The sequence below is a fragment of the Elgaria multicarinata genome, chromosome 1 (assembly GCF_023053635.1).
Source record: "Elgaria multicarinata webbii isolate HBS135686 ecotype San Diego chromosome 1, rElgMul1.1.pri, whole genome shotgun sequence".
In the NCBI taxonomy this organism is placed as follows: Eukaryota; Metazoa; Chordata; class Lepidosauria; order Squamata; family Anguidae; genus Elgaria; species Elgaria multicarinata.
In genome coordinates, this window is record NC_086171.1 from 187,439,609 (window position 1) to 187,455,087 (window position 15,479).

The window sequence follows — 15,479 nt, forward strand, 5'->3', positions numbered from 1 at the left end:
TTAATTTAATTTAAAGCATTTGTATTGTGGTCTTCATCCAATAGATTCTAGGTGGTGAACAGCAAGTATATATAATATATTATTTTATTTATTATATTGTAAATTACTAAAATATGCAATAAAACCGTAACTTTAATTGTAAAACGAAGCAGCAACTCAAATCTTAATGTAGGCAAAAGTATTTCTTGAGTTAAAATGTCTGGGAAAATAAAAATGTTTTAATCTAGTACTGAAAAGATTGTAATGTAGGCATTAGGGTGCACCTCTTTAAGGAGGACATCCAATAACTGTGGTCCCACCACCAAAAAAGCACTCCCCTCGGTTATTGCACAGCACACTTCCAATAAGCAAGGCAAAGTATCTCACACTCAGCTTACTGAGTTTTGTGAAAGGGTATTTGAGCAGTCTCAACCTTCTTGTGTTGAGGTCTTCATATATAGAGGTTGTGCTAATTTGGTTCTTCATAGTCCATGCAGAAGCAGAGAAACTGCAGCTCCAGTGTTCCTAAAAGAAATTGCCCCCCACTGTATATGGGATGGTTATGTTTCTGTAGAAACTATATTATTGTCCAACAGGATTAACTTTGTTCAGACAAATTAGCTTAACTCAACTTGTAGTTTTAAACTCAGTTAGTTTTTGTCTAATAGTACAAAATAGTCAAACAGAATTAACCCTTTTTTGATCTCTATTGTATCTAACATTATCTTTTTCCTAGATGGCTGGCCGGGTAGCTGAGGAGAGGGATGTCTTACTGGGTCATGAAGTTGGATACTGCATACGATTTGATGATTGTACTACTCACCCACAGGCTACAAGGATTAAGGTCATATGGATGAACTAAGTGCCTGTATCTCATAATTTGCTAATGTTTTCAATCAGTTTTTCATGGTGAAGAGGATAAAGTAGTGCAAATGGAGATTCACACTACTGTAATAGGCCATGTACAATAATTGTACTATGTAAATAATACGAGACATTATTGAAATGAAACACATGAAATTTTACAGCCAGATTATTTTTCCCTGTACCCACACTTCACCCCAATAGTCTGTCCCAGGGTTATGTTTTGTAGTCTCTACCATGGTATATTTATTTATTTCTAGATCACTTTTTAGGCCAAAGGCCTCCCAAGGCAGTTTATATAAAATTATAAAATGCAATAAAAGCAAAGAGCAATAAAAAAATTGAAAAGCCATATAAAACACACAGTGGAACAAAAAGACCAAGGGAAATTTAAAAAAGCCTTCACTTGATGCTGAAAAGATATCAGCCATTCCTCCATGGGGAGGACATTACAGAGTTGGGAGGCTAGAATTGAAGAGGGCTCCTTCACAGGCCACTGTCTGACACAACTTAGATTACAGGTGGACTCACAGAAGGGCCTCTGATTAAGAATCTCCATAACCAGTGAAGGTTGTAGGATGTGGTACAGTCCTTCAGGTAGCCTGGGTCAAAGCCATTTATGGCTTTTAAGGTCAAAGTTACCACTTTTAATTGGGCCTGGAAAGAAACTAGTAATGCTTGTTAGAGGAAGTAATGCTTTCCTGTACTAAATTATGTATATATTTCCCCCCAACAGTCCTGGTCCAGATTATGTGAAATCAACTGCGGAAACTATCATGAAAATTCATCAGACAGAAGGTGATGGGAATATACTGTTATTTTTAATTGGCCAGGTAGACACAAAAGAAATGTTTGTCTTGTTGAAGTTGTTACTTTGATGTAAGATATTATGTTCACTTGATTCTATGCAAAAATTCTGATTGGGTCTATCTTAAAAACATTGCTTATATACTGTGTGTATGTGCTTGTGTGTGAATGACAGAGACAGAAAATCATATGTTAGTATTTAGGTATATTAGGGGTGATGCATACACCTCTGTTTTTAATGTGATTTAGGAAGATACCAAGCTTCCAGTGAGTTATCCATGAATATTTTTCACCAGCCAGTATATTTTTGTTGCAATGGCTAGCTTGATCAGCTGAATTTCATTTCAGCTGGGGCTTCCTACTTGCCACACAAGCTATTCCTATTGTACTGGAATAACAGTAGTAACATGCCGATAACTCAAAGGAATGCTGAATGTGCATGTTAATACCTGCAGATGTAATTCCTTTCCACTCAATGCTTATTGCTTTTCCAGATGTGGGCATGTCTGAGCTGGTGCTTTTGTACTTCAGCTTTAAATGATCTGCACAGCAGCATAAGAAACTAGGGATGGTGAGACACAGCTGATGCCTGCAGTTGCGGTATGCTTGCGATTGCATAGAAGACATCAACTGTTTTGGTAACATGTACAGTATAGAATGACAAAATTGTACCACAGAGTACAGTGTAGATTGTGGTGGCTGGAAATGAATTGGAATGGATTTGACAATCAGTTCAGTAACACCCTTAGGAATTAAAAAGAACATAGGTGGAATCATTAATATTGTAGGCTCAATTCACACATACAAAGAGATGTGCAGACTGCCGATAATGCAGCAAGGCTACTTCACGTAGTAAGTGATGCAGTAAACAGTTTGCTGTGCAGTTCCAGCACTTTCCATGGTGTCACAACAAACTTTTTGTTGCTGGAGTTGGATACTGAAAATTGGAACCATGTGGTGAACTCCTTTGCCTTAAATGATTTGACATGTGGAGGAGATCTAATGTGGTTGCTTTATATATGAGCTCGTGGCCTCACAGGGAACACTGTAGGTAAAGTATATTTTATAACCTTAGAAGCTTAGCGGATTACTCCTCATTCTTGAACTATTGGGGTGATTTGCACATAATGACAACCCATTGGTTTAAAACCCGAGGAGTTGTCAGGGATGAGAGGGAGAGAGCTGGTGCACTGCCTGCAGCATGCCTGCCTCTTTTACTCAGCAATCCACGATTGGCTGCTACTGAGTATGGTGTCCAAACCCAGACCGCTGGATTGTTTAAGGGCTAAATAACCCAGTTGTTAACCCAACAATGGGACCATCGGAGCCTGCTTCAGTTGGACCCCCCCCCCCCCAGGGCTAACATCTTCACCCTGTGGGGAAGAAGAAGGAGCTGTTGGTTTGCCCCTCCATTGGGAGATGAGAGGACAGAGCAGGGTCTTCCCACCAGCCTAAACAGTCACCTTAATTTATTTTTATTTTCTCCCTCTTCCTTCCCCATCCACTTTTCCTTGTGTGTCTTGTCTTTTTTAGAATGTAAGCCTGAGGGTAGGGACTGTCTTTTTTATTGATAAATTGGAAACCAGGCTCAGTTGTCTCCCTGATTTTACATGCTCTTGCTCTGGAATGTTCAGTGAGCCACAACTCGCCTTTGCAGTCAGATCAAGGATGCTCCCTACCGCATGCTTCAAATTCTGCAAAACTGTCTTGCAGGCGCACCCTTTGCTACTGCAATCTAGGGTAGATCAGTTGTCTTGTATAACCTGATTCCTTGCTCAGCTTATTTGTCACCAGTTGGAATGCCTTGAGTTTGTGTGTGAGCTATTTTTCTGTTGAGTTCTGAAATCATATAGTTGAGTTGGCTTAATAGATTGATGATTAAAAACCTGTTCTAGAAGAGCTTTGCCCTCCCCACAGAGGAGGTCTTTGAGAAGTTGCCACAGTCCATGTGAAGTACACTGGTGTCACTCTGGATCTATTTCAATCTACTCATGCTACCACTGCCTGTCTTCTTGTGGTGTCACCCCACCTAATACTGCTCCTTTATTCCTCTGTTCCTGAATACAAGGACCCAGCTCAGGTGCAGGTGACAACATTTTTTTTGGACTTGTTGCAACCACACCTGTGACTCGCCTCTCTCTCGATCAGGCCCCACAGCTATACAGCTCAGCAGCCTAGCCCCCGAAGCTTTCTTCCTCTGCCACCATTTACCAGTAATTTCTCAGGTACTCCCAATGACCACACCAGGTTGATGTAATTAAAAGTAATTTATTAACAAGGATTGCTCAGATAGACAAAGCTTGATGGTTTCCTCAGTTCAAAAGCATATTGGTAACAGGCACAATGCTTAATGGATTCAGTCAGTAATTTCTCTTAAAACGTTTCAAATAGAGACTTCAAGGTTTTCCTGCCTACCCTACCCCTCTCTAGGCTACTCCATTCTCCTTCCTTCCAACTAATTCCACCAAAATAATAAAGCACACAAACCCTTCCTGGCTCTAGTTTCTCTCTCTCAAATCACTTCTTAACTCAACAACCTTAATCAACTGTCAGCAAAACCCTGTATACACACACACACACAATCCTCGGACTCATCCCATTCTCTCACAGCCAGCCAATCCAGGCACTCCACAGCAACATCTAATCAGCACTCTCCTTCCATCCTCCCCCCACTAGGGCTCTATATTTACCAATATCCTGTAAATACAAACAGTGAGTACATCTTTAAACCTTTTGCATACTTACACTAATGCACATTAGTAGCAAATTTCACAACGGTTACAGTATAATGCAGTAGAACATAACAGTCCACCATTCCTGAGATGCAGCGCAGTAACCTGGCACCAGTCATCTTGCAGCTCAAGGCTTTAGGAATTGACAATGTGCTTAGGTTTCCCCTCCTCTCTGTAAGAAAGAGAGTCTTGTTTAATCTTTTTGTTTTGAAGGGTTTGTCAAATTCATCTATGGTTTGGGTCACGTTATAACAAAGGGTGTCAAGGTCTGCTGTCTTCTTACTGCGTTTATGTGGACCACTTCCATACCTTTCTGTTGTGTGCTCGATAGAACAATAAACAGTATTTAACTGCTTGTCATAGGTGACCAGGAATTCCTTGCATTGAATGCATGGAACTCCACTGAGGTGAGTGTGTGGGCTGCCGGAGAAGGCATTGGTCGTTCTATCTCTCTTCCACCAGTTTGCTCAGTTTCCATGCGTGAAGCATGGAAACCAACCAAGTTAATGGTAGAGGGACAGAGAGAGATCATGCCTTCACCGCCAAACCCGCTACACTTCTATGCTGGATGCTCAGGAGGCAAAGCCTTTTCCTGAAATCTGGTCTAGAAGTTAAGCGGGCTGGTCGTGGAGTCATGGGTCACTTCATTCCTTTGCTGTCAGTCTGCTGTGCTTTGCAGGAGGTGAAGGCTTATCCTGTGCACTCAGCATAGAAACCAAGTGTGGTGGTGGCGAAGACAAGGAACACTCCATGCCTCTTCTGCCAGCCTGCTCAGTTTCTAGCCTTCTTCCCCAACCTCCACTTTCCTGCTTTTTTATTCCAGACAACATAGGCAGGGCATGATCAGTCTATTCTGCAGCATCCTTTCTTATGAGTTTTTTAAAAAAGCAGGTGAATAAAAAGTTTTGCCATCTAATAACACTTGGAGGCTAACTTACAAGGCTGAATAAATATGGCTGTAATGTTTCCTTTTGTTTTTGCTTGCGTCATGCTACTCTTTGCAATAAAGATGCTATATGCCTGTAGGCTGAAAGGAGAAGGATCAAAAGGCGTGTGCTTGCAACTTCTTGGTGATTACGAGGAGGTACTCAATAGACCTTTAGAGGTCAGTGGTTCATAACCTAGTAATTACTGCACTGCCGTCAATGAAGTAAGGTAGGATGGACCTAACATCTTGGTTTAGCACCTGCCTATCGGATTCTGACAGCTCTGTGCAGTTTTCCTTAGGAACGTCTCCAGAAGAAAATAAAGAATCCATTTTGATAAGACGTTTTGGCACTTGCATTCAAGATCAAGGAAAAGATAAAACAATATATATGGATTTTTTAAAAGCCCGTTCATTGCCATTGCCTTCTTTTTGTCTTATTGATTTTTATTGACGCTATACTGTTGTGGAGTTTTTAATTGTAAACTGCTTTGGGAGGTTGTCGGCTTGAAAAGTAGTATATCTAAAGATACTATATGAATCTATCACCTAGGTTTTAGCTAGTGGCTAAACATTATTAGCTGGATAATGCTGTCTAGGGGTTTCCACAAACTCACTTGGGAATGTTTTGATTGCAATAGTTCAAGCCCGATGCCTGTGTCAAAACAGAGTGCAGAATGTGGAATTTAACATTCTTCTTCTCCCCCATAAATTCCCTTTGTTCACTAACAAGAGCTTTGTGAAATGACTAGTCCACTTCTTCATTTTAGGTGGTCCAGACCCTGCTCTAAGGTGCATAGTATCTGGATTCTTTGCTAATGCAGCCAGGAGCCTACAGGTAAATGAAACGTTCATCATAATAAACCTGCAATAATCAACAAAATCACCACTGTCTTGGTTCAGCCTAGTGATGATCACTACAGCCCAGGCTCAACAGAGATGGTAGAGGAGATAGTTATTATCATGTGTCAGACAAGGACAGAATGGAAAGGTCATAGAATAAGACTATATGGGTCAAAGTTGTCCTTGATGAAGGGGTCATAGGAAAGAGAAAAGCCATAAGTATAGCTTTTTGACTCCAGACTGATTGATGTCAGTACTGTCAATCAGCTGGAAGGATCCGCCCACAGGATGTCCATATTTGGTTGAAGCAAATAGGCATTCTGCCTCCTTGCTCAATCAAGCTACACCAGCTAGACTGCGAAGAGAAGTTGTCTGTGGCATCCTGATCATTAAGGAACAGGTGTTGTTTTAGGCACAGACATATATCAGTCCCATACTGTCTTGGTTTGCCACATGTACTAGTAAAAAGTGTGTGCGGGGCATGTACAGCCACTGTTTTGAATATACAACCTCTGGTTGGCAGTTGCAGAGTGTCGTGGGAACTAGCCCATTGAATATTTACACTGCCTTGGTTTCCTTGGGAGAAAAAGGGTGGGATATAAATGTAATAAATAAATAATGCACTGTACATAGGGCTACCTTTGTGCCTACTCAGGGAACTTCAACTAGTTCAAAATATGGCAGTCAGGCTGGTCACTGGTACACCTAGGGGTGACCACATTACACCAGTTTTAAAATCTCTTCACTGGCTGCCAATTAGTTTCCGGGTGAAGTATAAAGTGTTGGTTATCACCTTTAAAGCCCTACATGGTTTGGGTCCAGGCTACCTGCGGGATCGCTTTCTCCCATGCAATCCGCCCTGCACACTCAGGTTCTCTGGGAAGAATCTACTTCGGCCAGTAAAAACTAAATTAACAACTGTTACCCAGAGGACCTTCTCTTCTGCTGCTCCCAGACTGTGGAATGGCCTGCCGGAGGAGATTCGTCAACTTAACAGTCTTTCAACTTTTAAGAAAGCTATAAAGACTGATTTCTTCCTGCAGGCCTATCCAGTGGAATTTTAGGATTCTTTTAGTATGCTTTTAGGGATGTTTTAACAGTGTATAGTATGTTTTTAATCAGTATTTTATGTATTTTATACTTATTGTTGTTCCCCGCCTCGATCCAAACAGAGGCGGGTAAGAAATAAAATTATTATTATTATTATTATTATTATTATTATTATTATTATTATAAAAATAAATAAAATAAACCTTCGATTGTGTATGTTGTGGCATTTTGTGTGTAATTGGCCATCATGGGTTAATTAAGGGTTAAACAACCAACACTTAACCAGGTATACACAACATTCTGCAACCCCCTGATCGGAGGTTGTATATTCAAAATGGCAGCTTCATGCGCTGGGGCTAATCTTGGGTTACTTAACCCACGATAAGCTGCTGTGTCGTGAAAATTGGTCCAGTGATACTGTCATTTAAACTTAGGGTTTCTGTCATGGAATCTTTCCTCTGAAATGACAAGTGGGATAATATTGAAATGCTCTCTTAGAAGATGCCCTTTTATAATGCACATTGTGCCTTTTCGTGCTATATTTTTAGGGTTGTTTACAATGAAGACATACAGACCTCAAAGTATTACATGCGAGACATAACAGCTGTTGAAAATGCTTGGCTTCTGGAATTGGCCCCTCACTTTTACCAGCAAGGAAAGGTACGGGTTCGGCATAGACTCCAAATGGGACCATTGCCGCTTTGGCAGCTCCTGTTCTTCTATGCTTTCATGTGCTTGCTGCATGTGCTTTGTGTTAAGATAACATGAATGAATTGTGTTAACTTGGAATGTGTACTTTAATGTAGTTTATGGCAACCATAATATAATTTAAAGGTTGGGATTTGTTCATTTTTCCCCATTATGTGGATCTCTATTGAATTAACGTTGAGCTTACAGAACTCTGTCTGATGTAGGTTGGTGTGAAAAATACAGCTACTTTGGCTTTCAGTCCAGGAAAAGCCATGTTTAAGGCAGCCTATGCACATTTGCAATGGAATAAATCATTTATGAAAGTTTTACATGACTTTATTTCAATCCATTTAATAGTTAGAACCTTTCCTGGATAATGTTCATTCAAGGTATTGTTTACAGAATAACTGGCATCATTGGACCTTTTCAGTGAGACTGGTGCATGCATAAAAACTTCTTTTTAGAGATCCAAGAGCAACTGTGGGATTGCGCTTTTCTTCCCTGCGATAAACATCCTTCTCCCATCTCAACCATGGTTTATTTTGGGTTTTGCATTTAGATCCTGCCTTCATGGAACTCAGAGTGTTGTATATGGCTCTGTCTCTCACCATTTTATGCTCACAATAGGTTGAGAGATTGTGACTGGCAGCAGGGTCACACAGTGCACTTTATGGCTGAGTGTTGTCTCCCCACTTTTAGTTCAGCACCTTAACCGCAGTGCCACACTGGCTCTTGACATAGCTATTTAAAGCTGAAGAGGTTACTCTCTTGACCAGGAATCTGGATAGGCTTAACTATTTTTAAGGTGGGAAGGATTTACTCTATGGAAGGAAAATACAACAGGGAGAAAGTGCACAGTCTCATATTATGCTCCCAGGCTTTTAGCCCCATGGCTAAGAATTTGAGCTTATTTTGTTTGCACCAGCTCATCAACTAAGTCCCCCCCCCCCCCATTTGCAAGAAGGGGATAATGCAGTGCAACCTCAGGAGGGTTGATATCAGAATTATGAAGGTAATGTATGTAAAATGCTTTGAAAGTTTGTAGTGCACTCTAAAAGTGCACTTATTATCAAGCAGTAGAACTGGCGAGACTGTCTATAGCACCTCTGGGGGTGGGAGCTGCAACATTTTGCTGTGATGAAATCTTCTGACTGTTGTAAAGTAGCCAAGGAGAACTATCTGAAGGAATGGATTTATGGATTCCAAAGCTTAGCTTGGAATAATATCCACATATCAATGCTATTGCATAGAAGAGCAGCGGATTTTTAGAATGAATGTAAATACTGAACCAGAGAGTGGTCAGAGGCCCATAATGACATATCAAGCACAACGTCCTGTGAAGAGGAAGTGCTATTAAATGATTATAAGCTTTGTAGAATTTGAGATTGAAAACAGTGCATACTATCTGTGCCCTGCCTAACATCACATCCTGTATGAGCTCCATAAACTTCTCATAATTGGCAGGATTCCTGCAAAGCAATGATAGGGTAAAATAGCATTGGCTCTTTGCCCATTTTGTCATTCCTGGCATTGCTCAGGCCTTACGATAAAAACATAGACATGTTCTGGTAACTTGAGGCCCAAGTTCATGGCTCAGAATATTGTTGCTACAATTTTTGAAGAAAGCCAGGTGCTAAATGAGACATATCAGCAATTTTAGAAAAATGGGACACTGTGTTAAAAAATGTGAATGCTCCACGTTTCTGGGTTTAAGCCCAGAAGTAGATAGTTGCTATCTTGCTAGTAATATTTATACCGTGAACTGAAACAGCACATCTGTGGCTGTTGGCTTGTTCACATTATACAGTTACAGTTCATACACCCCCGTGATGAAGAAAAAAGGAAGTAGTGAGCCACTTAATTTTTGATTACATGAAGGCTTGGATCTATGTCATAAATTATCCAGCACTCTTGTTTGTGCCACACTGAAAAGGAATGAGTAGTTAATTACCACACGAAGCCCATGCATTTTGCTAGCTTGTTCAGTAGCAATCATAGAAACAAAACTTACTGACTAGCCATTTATTTATTTCAGTCATTTATTTATTTAAGGATTTTTATGCCGCCATTCAGCCAAAAAAGGCTCTCACGGCGGCTTACAAAAGTATTTCTTGACAGTCCCTGCCCACAGGCTTACAATCTAAAAGACAAGACACAAAAGGAAAGGGGATTGGGAGGGAGGAGGAGGTCATGAATATGATGCCTTTCAAGATACAAATCCTATCGAGTAACATAAAATATTGCAATATTAATAATTATACTATAAAACAAGAGTAACATTATTTATTTTATTTTCCCATAAGAGCATAAGAAGAACCATGCTCAACCAGACAAAGAATCTACCTAGTTCAGCATTCTGTTCACACAGTGGTCAACCTGCTGTCTGTGGGAAGCCCACAAGTAGAACATGAGTACAATAGCACCCTCCTGCCCATGTTCCCCAGTAACTGGTGTACATAGCTGTACTGCCTCTGATACTGACTAGGAACTATTAATAATATTGTCCATGAATTTGTCCAATCCCCTTTTAAAGCCATCCGAATTGGTGGCCATTGTTACATCTTGCAGTAGTGAATGTCATAATGGTAACTATGCAGTGTGTGAAGAAATATTTCCTGTTATCTGTCTTGAATCTCTCACCATTTGGCTTCATAGAATGAATCCTGTGTTCAACATTATGAGAGAAAGAGAGATAATGCATAATTTTATACACCTTGATTACATTTCTTCTTACTCGTCTTTTTTCAAAGTTAAAACAGTCAAACATCGTAACATTTCCTCAAGGGAAGTTCATCCAGCCCCTTGGTCATTTTGGTTGCCCTATTCTTCCCCCTTCCTAACTCTATGATACCATTTTTGAAGATGCTCTAAAAGAGGATAAGGCAGAGAAGCTGAATAATTGTTTTCATCTGTCTGGATTGCAGAAGATGTAGAACCGATACCAGTGCTTGAACTGATGTTTTCAGGAAGGGAGTCTAAGGAACTGAGGAAAAGTGGTGACAAAAGATGAAGTTCTTAACCCTATCAGCAAGCTAAAAGTTAATAAGTCACCAGGCCCAGATGGTATCTAGCCTAGAGCGCTTAACTCAAATGTGACATTGCAGATATTATGACAGAAATATGTAACATGTCCCTAAGATCAGCCTCTGTACCAGAAGACTGGAGAATGGCTAGTGCCAATTTTTAAAAAGGGATCTGGGGGAAATCAGGGAAATTACAGGCCAATTAGCTTAACGTATTTTCTGGGTAATTTGGTTCAAAGTATCATTAAGATAAGATTAATAGGCATATACAAGGACAAGCCCTGCTGAAAAAGAATCAGCATGGTTTTCACAAAAGTGAAGTCATGTCTCATTGACTTTTAGAGTTCTTTGAGAGGGGTGATCTGGTAGACATTGTTTACTTGGACTTTCAAAACACCTTTGACAAAGTCCCTCACTATAAACTCCTGAGCAAACCTAGCAGTCATGGAATAAGAGGAGAGGTTCTCTTATGGATCAGTAGCTGGTTTAAGAACAGAAAAAAGAGAGTAGGAATAAATGGTAAATTCTCCCAATGGAGTGGTGTAAACAGTGAGGTCGCACAGGGATCTTTATTGGGACCAATGCTTTTCAACTCATTCATAAATGATCTGGAATTAGGAGTGTACAGTAAGATGGCAACATGGGGGCCATAACTGAGATGAGAAAACCCTGCTCCATGAACCAGTTGATCATAAGTCTCTGAATACTTATGGAGCAAGCTAGCACCCCAAGTTACAAGAGGCAGGAGTGGATGGATGGAGATGATCTCTAAGGTAAACTACTTCTTAGCTGTGTCTGTATTGTATTAGGGCATGAAACACAAAAAATGTGTGGGCCACGCATCTGCTTTTCACCCTTCTCAAATTTTATGAGGTGATTCTAAAGGTTGCTGCTTCTTTTTCCTGCAGCAATTTGGTTGCTCCCACACCATTTTGTTTTAAAATATTGTGTTAAAGGTTTTCCATGTTCAGTCAAGCTCCAAAATTACAGCTGGGTAATTATAGTTGTTAAGGGCCATACTATTAATAAATGTGTTATTTAGGAAATACGGATATCTATGGTACCCTATGCTGAGGCTAGTTCCAGCTGCACCACTACCCTGGAACTGAATGGCTGTCATTGGTAGAGTGGTGGACCTTAGTCCCGAATTTGTCTGTTCACTGGGAAAGACACATGGAGTCTATGCAATGGAACCTATCGTGCAACTGAACGTTCAATTCCATGTTACAAGTACCCAATGGGCCATCAATACCATCCACATAGAATGATAGAGTTGGAAGGGATCTTGGTGTTCATGGAATATCTCCAACAAAACAGTCTTATCAGGAGGCAAATGGAAAGGAGGAAGAGGAACTGAAGAACAAAGCCCCCAGAATCAGCCCTGTGGATGTATTGAGCCCCCATCAACAGGGAAGCATCTGAGGTTTAAATACCCTCTTCTCTGAGTTTGGTGGCTATAATGCTAGGCAAGCAGTGACTATGATAACTGGTTCTCCTTGTAGTGAATAAAACATTATCCTGACAACATTAATAACGGAAGACACCAATATAGTAGAAGTTCTTCTTAAGAAAAGTCACTACAAAACTTGCAACATTGCAGGTTTCCCCCCACTTTTTTTTGTTTTTTTTTGTTAAAGCACCAAGTGACAAATTTGCTTACAGATTTGTAAATGGCATCAATTCCTGTACTGGCAAATGCTTGTGGGCTCATAGTGCTTTCTGGAATATTGCCAAATGAAATTTTAGTTGATGTAGAGTTTTAAAAGAAGAACCAAGTTAGTTGCTTACATGGGGGCTGGTTTAGTTGGAAATAGAAGAGTTGATTCAATGGAACATTTGTGAAATTGCAAAATCAAAAATGGTTCTTTCTCTTTCATTGCAGCTTCTTTCTCTGAAAGCCAAAAGAGCCAAAGTAGATGATCGCTGATGCGCCATGGCCGTCGAACTTCGCAGTGTGTGATGCTGAACTTGCTGCCAATTTGAAACTGTGCTACTGTCCATCTAACAATTAGCTGATTAGCCACATGACCCTGCATCAACTATAAATGTTGAAATGCCTGCCTGCCAAGATATTGTAGGGATTTATGCATGGCCAATACATTGTAACACTTCAGTAGAGCTTGTATTGCGGACATTTTATCCAGCAGTCTAATTGTGATGACTGCTCCGGTTAACCAGGGCATTTGCTCCTTTTAAATTAAGTAGGAAAATACACAATACGAAGGTGACATGAACAATCATAAGAAATATTGCAATGCTTGGATAGCTGCTCTGCACCCTTGGGCTAGAGAGGGGGAGGAGAAGATACAGTGCCCTCAGAGTGATGAAGTGAAGTTCAGGAACCTTTACACCACTGTGAAAGCTGTTGGCCAACCTGCCAATCTTATGCAGAAATAGTTATACATATTTGGTTTTAGCTTTTTGTTATTGTGAATCCTGAAAATCCTCTGTGTTGGGTCTGTGGTCTTGCAAAGTGTTCCTTTTGCCTGAGATTCATGATCACTATCAGTGGGTCAGTTATCAGTCAAATGGCAGTGACTACATACTAGGGAGGAGAAAGACAGCCAGCAGGCAGGATGACCATCTTCAGAGAGAATTCTCTTTCCTTCAGGCTGAGGGTAAAGACATTGAAGGGGTCCTCTAAACTGGGAAACGGCAGTGGTTGAGCTCCTGGCATTAAGCCATTTTGGCCTTTTCTAGATAGTCTTAATAGCCTTCCCTGTTACACCAGACAAGAGAGCATTCCTTATCTGGCTGCTGATGCTCTTTAAGGACAACCAATTAGAATGAGTTCAAGGGGGTTCATTTCCCTGCATGTAATGTAGAAATGGCTCACTTTCAAAAAGCTCCCATGACATTTAACTTGATTAATGGTTTTATTTGTTTTTAGCTGTGTATATTTATTGTTTTATATTGTGTGATTTTATCTATACGCCACCCTGAGATCCTAGTGATATAGGGCAGGATACAAATGTTTTCAATAAAATAAATAAATAAATTTAATCTGTTGGTACTGCTCTTTATCCTATGCCAGGATTCCTTGAGGGTTGCAGAGGAAGCTCCTAGTAAGTTCAAGGCAGGAATGTGGATCAAGACAAGTAGGTAGGACCCTGGATAGCTCCTAGAACTCTCTCCTACCAAGCTAATAGGAAGGTATTGTCTCATCAGGGAGCTAAAGCCAACTAAAGCCATATGTACGTTGACATACCGCTAGTGTGGTCAGCTTTGTCCCTCCTGGAAGAGCTAGCTGGATTGTTAAAGGTCCCTTTCCTGATTCTGCAGCCTGAGGCTTCTTCAAGGCTGGAGAGGTGGAAGTTCTGCTGGTAACTCATCCTCTGAGCCAGAGAATGAGTTATGGCTGATAGCAGGGCTGTGGCTGAGAGGGCCCTGAATAAGGCACTTCCTATCCCTGAAGAAGTAGCTTGGACCTCATTGGAATCCTCTATGCCGCACTGGAAGATTGAGGGCTGGGGGTCATGACAGTCTTGGCCAAGTTTAGCAAATACCAAAGGGTGCTTCCATGAACCTGAGAAAATGCAGATATATCCTGCCCTGTCCACTTTTACTAAAGCATAGTGATCTTTGCAGCTGTGCTAGGACAATATAGTTATCTATATAGTCTATGTAGCATGCACTGGTTAAACTGTGCATTGGCTGCCTTTCCACAGAAACTCCCTTTCTTGAATCTGTGGTATAGTTTTCGATAAATATATCTTTATTTTCAAATAATGCTTATTTTAGGATGGTGTTCTTTGGGTGTGTGGGTTTGTTTTTGTTTTTAGAACATTGGTGGGTTTTTTTGCTGAATGCCTCTTCCTTGCCCTGGATGTGCATCATGAATCACTTTTTCAGCTCCTCCTTCCCATTTTGCTTTTCACAAATTTACAGAGGAGCTTGTTCTATCAATGTGTGGTTTATGCAATATCTTTGTGCAGTATAATATCTGCAGCTTAACAAAATTTCATTCCCACCTCTTGATTTCTGATGCAACTGGTTCTCTCTCCCTCTTCCTCTATCTCTGAACTCTGTAAAGCTGGAGTTGCCTTTTATTGTTGCATGCTATGTGGTGACCAGAATATTGGTGATGCTGTATAATGGGTATCTGACTTGATTCTGAAGCTGTGTTGTTCCTTTAAAGGATCTTACAAGGTCATGGATACAAAGTGTGTTCAATTCCATGTTGCTTTGTCCTCTGATAACTCACTTAAAGGGGAAAAAAATAAAGTTGTGGAATAAAGTAGTCTTGGGAATGTGTGCCTATTAACGGAGGTTAATTATCAGCATCACTTATCGAGACTATATTTTATTGATCATTGGTGAACAAATATTTTGTTTTGGACAGTAGACTGGGTGTAAAGCATAGTCTTGCTCACTGGAAAATAAAGAAGGAAGGCCCTTCCAATTGATGCATGTAAATATTTACACATTTTGCTTACTTTGCCTAATTCTTCTACTAGTGATGCAAAGGGAAAAGGAGCTAGCCATGCACTGCCCACCAGAGATGTAAAAATTCCAGAAATTTTGAAACCATGGAAAAAACTCAGCCCCCCCCCCCCGTTTTCCCCC

At 40.5% G+C, this 15,479-nt stretch overlaps 1 long non-coding RNA gene across 2 annotated transcripts in view; it reads left to right on the forward strand.

Annotated features, from left to right (window-relative positions):
- Positions 1-15,479, forward strand: part of LOC134411628 (uncharacterized) — a 458,652-nt gene that overhangs the window by 1,896 nt on the left and 441,277 nt on the right. The window contains exons 2-6 of one of the 2 annotated variants that reach the window (XR_010026359.1): positions 716-823; positions 1,580-1,641; positions 6,078-6,145; positions 7,749-7,860; positions 12,796-14,706. This is a non-coding gene — a long non-coding RNA (uncharacterized LOC134411628). Of the gene's footprint in view, positions 1-715; positions 824-1,579; positions 1,642-6,077; positions 6,146-7,748; positions 7,861-12,795; positions 15,154-15,479 lie in introns of those variants that run through there. The other variant, XR_010026358.1, reaches the window with a different exon arrangement.